This window comes from Chenopodium album, chromosome 26 (assembly GCF_948465745.1).
Source record: "Chenopodium album chromosome 26, dcCheAlbu1.1, whole genome shotgun sequence".
Lineage (NCBI taxonomy): Eukaryota > Viridiplantae > Streptophyta > Magnoliopsida > Caryophyllales > Amaranthaceae > Chenopodium > Chenopodium album.
In genome coordinates this window covers 21125021-21135749 of record NC_137859.1, presented here as the reverse complement: position 1 = coordinate 21135749, position 10729 = coordinate 21125021, and the positions used below count along the sequence as shown (strand labels likewise).

The 10729-nt window shown below is 38.9% G+C and overlaps 1 pseudogene; it reads left to right on the top strand.

The window, feature by feature from the left end:
• Positions 1–6584: 6584 nt before the first annotated feature.
• On the top strand, positions 6585–6683 carry LOC145618803 (small nucleolar RNA R71; annotated as a pseudogene).
• The last annotated feature ends 4046 nt before the right edge of the window (positions 6684–10729 follow it).

Sequence of the window (10729 nt, the reverse complement as noted above, 5' to 3'; positions counted from 1 at the left end):
GAAGAAAGTCATGCAAAAGACAAGTCCAATGTACAAGGTTCATCTCAAAAGAAAAGAAATGAAAAACAATGCCTCAAAAACACATCAAAAATAAAAAGAAAAATTAAAGAAAGTAAGAGAAAAATATAAAACAAAAGAGAGGAAAAGAAAAAGAACGGAGACATAGGAAAGGAAAACATAGGAGAAAAGCATGCAAAGGACTAGAAAGCATGTTAAACACATAAAAATCCCAATCGACAAACAAGTGATCGATAGACAACAAAGTCACCGATCCCAAACACATTACGTGTTAACAAGCATCCATCCTCGAACCATTCAACTTCTCTTAAACTAATCCTATCCTATGCAACCAAGGAAAATAAAGAGAAAAATAAGAAAGGTCTCACCGGGATTCCAAGCTTAGCAAAAATAAACGAAGCAATAAGAAACCACCTCGTAGCATTCCATATCCATAAGCTTCTTCAATGAACCAAGTGAGAAAAAGAAATAAAAGAAACTATGAACAAAGAAAATGGTTAGTAATTTCAAAACAAATAAAAGAAAACAACAAATAAAAGAAAATAAACAAAGCAAGTAGTATATACAACTAAAGGAAAGAAAAGCTAAACTAACCAAAGAATAGAAAGAATAAAAGAAATAAAGTCTAGACTAACTAAAGAACTACTCTAAACTACAAGATTTGGATTTAAGGGATTTGGATTGAGGGATTTGGATATAAGGGATCATCAACAACAACATGCCAAGCAAAACATCTCCACAAACAACAAACATCCAAGCAAATAGGGCAAACAAGCTAGCTACAAGGAAAGTAGCCTAGAGATCAAGAAAATGAGGAAACCAAAAAGAGGAATGAAAATAAACATGCAAGCAACGAAGATATGTACACAACAACAACATGGTCACCGAGCAAGTTACTAGTTCCCCCAAGTTAGATAGAAAATACATCTCAACATCCCAATCAAAACAAAGCAAGTATCAAAAATATGAGGGATGGAGGTAAAAAGCATGAGAAGCTTAAAAGGGAACTAATAACTACTACCATCACCACCACCACTCCCACTAGGCCCGGCCCCATCGGGGTCTCTGTTGCGCTCGGGGTCATCGAAGGGATGAGGGTAAGGCTCCCATCCTCCGGTGTACCCATCGGGCCACCCATAATGCCCCTTGAAAAGATCTTGTTGCCAAGGAGCAAGAGGGGTGAAGTTATCGGGCAAAGTGAGTTCAAAAGGGTGGTTGGGATGGACATGGGGGTAGTTAGGATCCCCCCTATAGTCACTACCACCCGGAGCCTTGTAATCATAGTTGCCATGCTCGTCCGGGTAATAGTGACGCTCGGTGTCGGGGTTAGAAGGCCCCGACCAATAAGGATGCCCAAACGAAGGTAGAGGACCTTGTTGGGGCGGGAAATACGGATAGTTAACCGGGGGAGTAATGTTCCCACGGTTAACTTCCGCATCATAGATTTGTTGTTGTTGTGAAAACATACCTTGTTGCACTTCTTGAATACCTCTTATTTAGTCATAGAGAGCCCCAAAATCTTGATCGTACATGCCATCTATGTGGATTTTCAATCCACTCATTTACTCACTAAGAGCCCTCAAATCATCATTGGCAAAAGCATGTTGCCCTTGCTCTTGCTCATGAGGAGCTTGTTGTTGTGGAGAAAAATGTTGTTGTTGTTGATGTTGTTGTTCTTGATCTTGTTGTTCTTCTTCATCATTTTCTTCTTCATCCTCCTCGGAATCAAAGTTGGGATGCCGGAAAGACTTGGGAACATGCCAAACATTGTCGGCAATCCTAGCCAAAGAAGTCAAGCTAGGGTTAGGCAAGTAGCACCAATGCTCGTTGCCCCTTAGCCACTCATATCTCCCTTCACTAAAACCCTTGGAGATAAATTGGATTTGGCCCAATTGTTGCATATCAAAATAGATGGAAGCCGCATCCCCGATCTCCCTACAAAATGGGAGATAATCATTGAGGCGAAGGTGAGTCACAAGCCTAGTTACCATACCCCCACATGGGATCTCTCCCGTCCTTCTTTTGCGAAGTTCCAAGCAATATTGGGCAAAGATGTAGCCCAAGTTCAACCGGCCCACAAACTCCGGGCGAGTAGATAACCAAAGGACCTTGAGCTCCAATTTACTCAATTTCCCCATCTCTTGCTTGGGGAACAAGACATAGCCCAATAGACGGTGTACAACCCTAAGACAAGGTTGGTACACGTCCGAGATCTTAGCCCTGTTGGTGATGAACTCACTACCACCGGAGATGTCTTCCCACCAAGAATCTTGATCATAATCCGGGAAGATGAAGTGTTCAACGTTGACAATATCCCCATGGGGATCAAAATCCAAAGCGGCGTTGAACTCCTCTAAAGATTGATCAAAAATGTGGTTGAACAATTGGAACCGCACCCTATATACCCCTCCAACGGGTACAAGCTCCAAGGTAGCCAAGAACTCCAAAGTAGGCTCCTTGTAGGTGCGGTAGGCATCGGCGATGAAAGTTCCCAATCTCAAATTTAAAAGCAATGACCGCACATCATTATCAATCCCCAACTTCAGCATATCGGGTTGAAAGTAGTGGCGGGTTTGTTTAAGGGTCCTTTCATCTTTCAGATTTTGGTAAAAGGCCTTTTGTTTATCGGTGAAATTTTTCTTTTTGGGAAGAGAGGTTGGAGGTCGTGTTTGAGTGGAAGATGGGTTGGAAGTACTAGGCCTAGAAGATGTACTAGGCCTAGAGGAGGTACATGGGCGGGGAGGTTCCTCGATGCTAACATCGGTTTTTCGCTTTTTGGTGAGTTTCTTGAGGTATTTAGACATTGTGAAAGGTTAAGAAGATCACCAACAACCAACAAGTAGCAAATCAAAGAACCAAGAGCACCACACCCAAATTCACCACTTACTACCAAAATCACCAAACTCCAATTTCACAATTCTTTTCAACCAAACCAATTCCAAACCAATCAACAATACCAATGTACCAAGAAAAATTCCTTTTCAATCAATCCAAGAGCAAACACAAGACCAATACCAAAATCACCATATACTACCAATGTTCCGAAAATTCAACTCACAAGAATTCAACCAAAATTGATGAAAATCACTACAAAATCAACAAACAACACAATGTTATGCAAAATCAATCAACAAACATCACCAAATCACAACCAAAATCAAGATCAAGCATCAAAAATCACAAAATCAATACTACACTATTCATGCTCGTACAAATTTGTAATGCATGCAAATTTATGATATAATTGGCAAAATTAAAGCAAGGATTAGTGATTATACCATAAAAGAAGCAAGATTAACCAATTTCGAGCAAGCAATTTGAACTCCAAACAAAAGCCCCAATTTTCGGCCACCAAGAGTAGGAGAGAGAGTGAGTGAAATTTGGGTCAATTTGTGAGGAATTTGTAGAGTAGAAAGATTTGTGAGTGATTTTAGTGAGGATTTGAGTGATTTTAGATGATGAATGAGGGAGGAGGAGTGCGCACAAGAGGAAGGGTTTGAAGGAGTTGCTCGTGAGGTTGGAGATGATGAATGAAGGAATGAAGGGAAAAAGGAGGAAGAAGAAGGTTATATGGCACGTCCAGCCATGTGCGGCCGCACAGCCTGCGTGTGCCGCACAGGACTGGTGTGCGCCCGCACACGCAGGCTGTGCGCCCGCACATGCCTTGTGTGCGGCCGCACATCCCTGTGCGTGCTCCTTTCTTCCTTTTTCTCAAAAATTTGATACTTACTGCCTATTTTGGTGCGCACATGAATCATGATGGTGATGAGGAACAACATAGGCAGTAGCTAAAATCATTTTCAAAGTCCTCAAAGTTGAAAATTCATGTGCACACCTCAAAAATTCACTAAGTATCAATTTCCTCCAACTTTCAAAACATGAATTTCCTATCTCACCTCTCTAAAATTCTTACCCTTTTACCTCAAATTTCGATTAGAATCGAACAAAATATGATTTGTGCCATGAACACCTTCCATCCATCATGCATACTTGTTGAATTCCAATCCCACAAACGGACATCCTAAAAATCCAAATAAGGAGAAAAGTAAAAGAAAAGACAAAGTAATAAAAGAAACAAAAATGAGAAAATTCAAAAATCAAAGAGAAAGGTTAGAAACTCCGGGTTGCCTCCCGGGAAGCGCTTGCTTAAAGTCCTATGCTAGACCCTTCCTCCTAATCACGGAGGATCAAAAAACACCACCTTCTTCAAGGTGGTTGATAGAGCAAATTTTTCTTCAACCTTTGGCAACCTCTCATTGTTGCTTGATGAAACTCTCACAAAATTCTTTTTAAACTCTTCTTTTTCACTTCTCAACTTCTTCCTTTTCCTTGCCTTCTTTGAGTCACGGGCCTTTTTCTTCGGCTTGACTTCAACATCCTTAGTCTTGGAAGCTTTCTCTTCCTTATGAGAATTAAGCTTGAACCAATTTGGAAAACCAATATGTTTCTCATCCCTTGGCTTTTGAATCACAAATTCTTTTTCACTAACATCATCAATACTTGAACAAACATCATCAACAATCTCAAAAACATTGTTAGTAGAAGAATCAATCATGCACATACCATCAATGGAACGAGAAAGACTAGCACATGCGATATCTTGGACACAAGATAAAGACTCATGCATTGGTTTCAACTTAAAACTCTCTTCTAATTTCCCACACCTCAAAGTAATTTGACCTCCTTTGACATCTATTAAAGCTCCCGAGGTAGCTAAGAAAGGCCTCCCTAAGATGATTGGAATATGTTCATCCTCCTCAATCTCTAGAACAACAAAATCCACCGGAAAAACAAACTCTCCAATCCTTAAGGGGACATCATCAATTCTTCCCTTAGGAAGCTTAATAGAACAGTCGGCCAATTGAAGTGTTATCTTAGATGGTTGAAGCTCACCTAGATCAAGCCGCTTGAAAACCGAGAAAGGCATTATGCTAACACTAGCACCAAGATCACACAAAGCATTTTCAAAAACCATTTCCTTAATTTGACAAGGGATTGAAAAATTCTCCGGATCTTCCATCTTCTTTGGGAGTTCACCATGGATAAGAGCACTAAAGCACTTCCCTCCTTCCACCGAACTACCCTCATCAAAATCCTTTCTCTCTTCTAAGATCTCCTTAAGAAACATGGAGTACTTAGGCATGTCGGGAATTGGTTCAGTAGGGAGTGTAGAATCTTGAACATCCTTAAGAACTTCAAGGAATTTTCGAAATTGCTCATCCATTTTGAATCTCAAATATTTTTGGGGATATGGTAGATCGGGAAATCTCTCTATCTCACTCATCTCTTCATCAACACACTCTTCTCTTTTGTCAACCTCACAATAGAATTCCTTAGACTCAATCCTTTTCTCTTCATTCTCCTTAGCACCACACTCATCTCTTCCCTCTTTTGACCAAGAAACTCCCTCATCAAAATCATTTCCACCACTAGTGGCAATAGAGTACACGGGTTTCTTTGGTTCAACACCTTGGGAAGGCAAAGATGAAGGACTAGCAAAATCCTTAATAGTGCTTGCTAATTGAGTAATTTGAATCTCAAGCATCTTATTGTGAGTCATCATCTCATTGAATTTCTTATCACTAACCGCCATATAGGTGTTAATGATCTTGGTTTGATTATCAATCAACTCTTCCAAAGTTGTCCTAGGAGAAGAAGGTTGTGAATAGGAATTTTCATTTTGAGTCTTTGGAACAAAACCGGGTGGGGGACCTCTTTGAGCATTGTTTTGAAAATTTCCCCTTCCTTGATTGTTCCAATTACTCCTATTTTGATTTGAACCATAACCTTGATTATGGTTACCACCACCATGATTATGGTTTCCATTGCCTTGGTTATGATTTACATAACCTTGGTTTTGATTACCATAATTATGATTTTGATTACCATAGTTTTGGCCTTGATTTTGGCTACTATAACCTTAATTATGGTTACCACGAGAACCTTGATTCCCTTGGTTCCTATAACCACCATTATGATTATAGTTGTCAAAATTGCCTTGGCTTTGGTAATTCCTATTCCATTGGCCTTTTTGATTATCAAACCTTTGAATATTGTTGTTTGACACAAAATTAACATGTTCACATTCATTGTCTAACTCATTAACACATTCATTAGGACAAGCACTAGAGTCATGATCATACGATCCACATTCATCACAAAACAAGCAACCCAAAGGCATATTATATGAAGAGGGAGGGGGTTGAGAGTTAGAAGGAGTACCTCTCCCCTTAAATTGGGAGGGAAGATTAGAAGCTTGAGGAGAGGAAGAAGTGCTCTCCAACTTAGCTTTGATTGCGGTGACCTCCTTTCCTAAATTTGTCATTTGAGAGGAAAGGTTGTTGATTGCATTGAGATGGTCCACCGAATACAATGAAGATTGTTTGCTTGAAGAGGCTCTCTCCCCATCTTGCCAATCCCTATAATATGTCACCACATCCTCAATGATGTCCACAACTTCTTCTTCGGTTTTGTTCATGATAGGGCCCCCGGCCCCTCCATCAAGGCATGACTTGCCTTGGGGACTTAAACCGCCATAGAAGATTTGGATCACTTGGTATGTGGGGATTCCGTGATGAGGGCACTCCCTTTGATACTCTTTGAATCTCTCCCATGCTTCATAAAGGCTTTCACTCGGCCTTTGCTTGAACCCTTGAATCAAGGCTCTTGCCTCCGCCGTCTTCTTTTGGGGATAGAAACGGGACAAGAAAGCCTTTGTAACATCGTCCCAAGTTCTCAAGGAGTTAGGCTTCACCTCCTTGTCTAGCCACTCCAAAGATCTTCCTATTAGAGAGAAAGGGAACAACTTGAGGCGGATGAATTCTTGAGAGACCCCATTGACTTTGATGGTGTTGCAATATTTTTCAAATTCTTTCAAATGGTTCAATGGGCTCTCATTCTTAGCCCCACTATATTGCCTTCTCTCAATCAAGGTGATCATTGCCGGACGGATTTCGAAGTCATTTGCCGGGGTAGTGGGTGGAGCTATTCCACTCTCAAATCTATATGCCCCGGGCACTCCAAGCTCCTTCAAGGCTATTCTAGGATGTTCACCCATTCCTTGTTCTTCTTGATTTCTTCTTCACTCGAAGAGCTATAAGCCAAGGATCTATTATCCACTCTTCTTCTTGAAAGAGTCCTCTCTATCTCCGGATCAAGGGGAACAAGGGGACGATCACGGGTTCTATGCATGCAAAACTCAAACAAAAATGTTAGTAGCACGGCTACAAATGTAGCCTAGAGAAACAAAATCTTTTTTGTATTTTAACAAAATGAAATAGACTCAAAAACAACATACACTCAAGCACCATTCCCCGGCAACGGCGCCATTTTGGTGGGAAGGAGAACGGTAGGTCGTTGGGCTACCACCCCACCCTATCAAACAATATTTGTAACTTAACTAACCCCTATTTAGCGTAGTGGTAAGTCAAGGTCGAACCCAAGGGAATGGATATCAAGTGCACGATGCCTAAATCAAGCTATTTCGAAGTCTAGAAGGGGTTTGAGGTAGAACTAAGGCTAAACTAGGTAATGCAAAACTTGTATAAAATCAATCTAAGACACTAGGGCAATGGATCCACATGCAATCATAATGGAAACGGTAATTTGGGAGGTCAAACCGACTAAGTCAAGCGATATGAAGAAAAATCATCATGTATCCAAAAGAGCATACTAAGGTGGTTCACCTAGAGGTCTAACTAGCGTCAACTATGCTAAATACTACCTAGGGAACGTCACAAAGCACCTCAATCGTGAAATTGCAAGTTCACTAATCAATGGTCCGTATCATAGCAAGCTTACAATGCAATCTAGTGTATTAATCAAAGATGTTCAAACCTCAATTAATCACACACATGCAAATGAAAGATCAACCAAATTTAATCATATCATCAACTCCATCAATTACCCCCAAATTACACTATTCCATCATTCATACATGCTTCACCATTTCCCTAGCTAGGAAACTACTCACTAGCCATAGGAATGGAGATCATAACTACAACAATCATCAATTTCATCATCAACATGCTTGAAATCAAAGATTAAACCAACAATCAATCAAAATCAATCAAAATTCAATCAATAACCAAATCAATCATCAACAATATGAAAAACTGAAGAAATCAACTAAAATCAAACTTGTATTGAAATTAGGAAGAAGATCCTTACAAAACTTTGATCAAAAGATCAAATACAATGATGAATTCTTGAACAAACACCAAAGATCATGAGTTACTCTCTCTAATTCTTGAGTTTCTCTCTCTAAAATTCTCCCAAAAACTAACTATCAAATTCAATCCAAAACTAAAAACTAACTTTCTAAAAATAGGTAGAAATAACTATATATACAAGGAGGAGGTCGGTAATGACGCCCAAAAATAGACCCTCGTAAGTGCGGGCGCTCGGAGGAGGGACAATGGCGCGCACGGGACACACCCAGGCAGGTGCGCCCGCACGCACCTGGTGTGCGGCCGCACACGACCAATGTGCGGCCGCACACTCCCTTAGTGCGCCCGCACATTTCTGGGTTTTTCCCCCTTCTTCTCTTCGTCCTAGCTCAAGTGGTGCACGCATCCAGGATGATGATGATGGAGGACAAAGTGGGCAGAAACTTTCTTGAATTTCTTGAAGAATAAAAGCCATGAGTAAGGCATAAACAAAGCCTTGAAGCTTGCCCCTTGGATCCACCTTTGACTTGGAACTTCTTGCACCTTCTTTAGGCATAAAAACAATGAAAACTCGTAGAGAGGAAGCTCGGGAATTCTTGGACAATCAATTACCACCTACAAGCAAAAGATAAAAAGCAAGTAAAAGAGAAAAATAACAAGTAAACTAGAAAAAGACATGAAAAAGAGAAACTAACTACAAAAAGCATAAAATGAAGAAAACAAGAATAAAACTAAGGAAAACTAAAGAAAAGAGAGATAAAATGAAATAAAAATCATCCAAAAAGGAACCAAATGAGTGCCAAAAATGTCACTCATCAAATTGATTCATAGTCTTTGCATTGGCAGTCATGTTAAAATTCATGATAAATAGGTGGAAACTATCTGGAAGTGAGTGGAGAATGATGTCTGTTGCCAAATCATTACTATATGGGTACCCCAGTTTCTCTATACTTTGAATTAGACCAATCATTTTGAAAACATGATCATGAACTGTGGAACCCTTCTCCATTCTACAATCCAGAATCTCACGATGAAGCTCATACTTTTCGACTCTAGCTTGTTTCTTAAACAAAGCTTTGAGTTCTTCCATGATTGAGTAGCACTACTACAAAAATGGGCAAAGAGACCCGTTGAAATAGGCTTGAGAGACCACCTTTGGACGGGTCTCTATCTCAGGGTTCTCTTTGATTAAGAGACCCTTTCTCGTGAGGGGTCTGTTTGTGCGGACAAAGAGACCCATTGTCACTGACAACGGATCTGTTATTTACACGATGAGATTGATAGTTTCGAAGAAAAAGAGACCCGTTGTTTGATATAAGGGGTTTGTTTAACGGTATGAAACAGACCTGTCAGGTCAAATAACGGGTCTCTTTGTTCTTCATATTTGAAAATAAAATTATTTATTTATTTTAATTTATTTCATTTATATATTTTTTTGTTGCGGTTTGCATTTTAATTAATTTGGTTCTTATGTTGTATACAAATTGGCAGAATTGAGGACTAAATGATAAATTGTTATTAGTAATTCGTATATTTAATTTGTACACTTAATTCAAATTACACTTCAAATTGAGAGAAGAAAAAAAAATAATATCAATAAACATAAAATCCCAACAAAAAGATTGTTTGAATTTATTGAAATTTACAATTACATAATTAGACTTGAGTGCTCCAGTTGCTACCTTCTTTGTTTGATTGTAACGACATCAAGCAGATCTGAAAAAACAAAATTAAAATAATGAATTTTATAATTGAGAATTCCATATAAACAAATTAAAAAGAAAATTATAAGACAAAACTAGGCTTACATCGACAGATATTTGGTGAGCAAATTAGATTGCTTGAATGCAATTCCCATACAAATGAGCAGACCTATAAAATAGCCTGTTCAAGTAAAAAAAGAATAAATACTCATAAATAATGGAACTATAATTCCAAAAAAAAATTTTAAAAAAATAAAAAAAATAGAATAGAAAAGCCCCAATTTTATTTAATCATGAATTTTGTGTCCTCAATTTGTGTGGATCTAGAAGTTCATGCAAAAGAGAGGGTATCGAGGCTGAAAGCAAAGAAAAATATCACAACAAGGATATTAGAGAACCGATTGATTCGATTGAGGATTTCAATCGATATACTAGCAAAAAAAACAATGAACAAACTTAATAAGAAGATTACTATAAATTGACTAGAAAAGTAAGGAAATTTATACAATTTGAAGCCCAATTCTCTGAATTAAGAAAAATATATCAGAAAAACATATCAAAATAAAGAATAGAGAATAAGCATTAAAATAAAAAACCTTAAAATCAAAATCTACAGAGAAAGAAGAGAACACCGAAGAAAAATTACAATTTATACCAAATAAGATCTAAAATTGTTTTAAGAGGTGAACACCTCACACCACCACACCACCAGCGAGAAGTCGCGGAACGCCGGAGCAAAAGGAGGAATGAGAACCCGAGAAAGGAAAAGACCGAATGAGCAGTTTCAGAAGAGAACGAAAGCAAATCTAGGATTGTAATGGAGAACCCATTGTTGTAGAT